Raw genomic sequence first — 262 nt, 5'->3', positions numbered from 1 at the left:
ACCCCGCCTTCGCCCATCAGTAGCTGGGATAGGCTCCGGCACCCCCGCGACCCCGAAAGGGACGAAGCGGTCAGGAAAATGAATGAATGAATGAATGAATGTGGGGCTTAACACCAGATGACTTATCACAAAATTTAACTGTAAAGCCTCGTTTTAACCAGTAGGTGGCAGCACACAACCATGATTTCAGGAATTAAACAAGTTTATTTTAAATTGCCAAAAAAAGGTGACAGCACTTTTAAAGTCCCATTTATAGAGGTCA

Source organism: Oryzias melastigma, unplaced genomic scaffold (assembly GCF_002922805.2).
Source record: "Oryzias melastigma strain HK-1 unplaced genomic scaffold, ASM292280v2 sc00659, whole genome shotgun sequence".
Classification (NCBI taxonomy): Eukaryota; Metazoa; Chordata; class Actinopteri; order Beloniformes; family Adrianichthyidae; genus Oryzias; species Oryzias melastigma.
Note: the sequence above shows the minus strand (reverse complement) of the source record.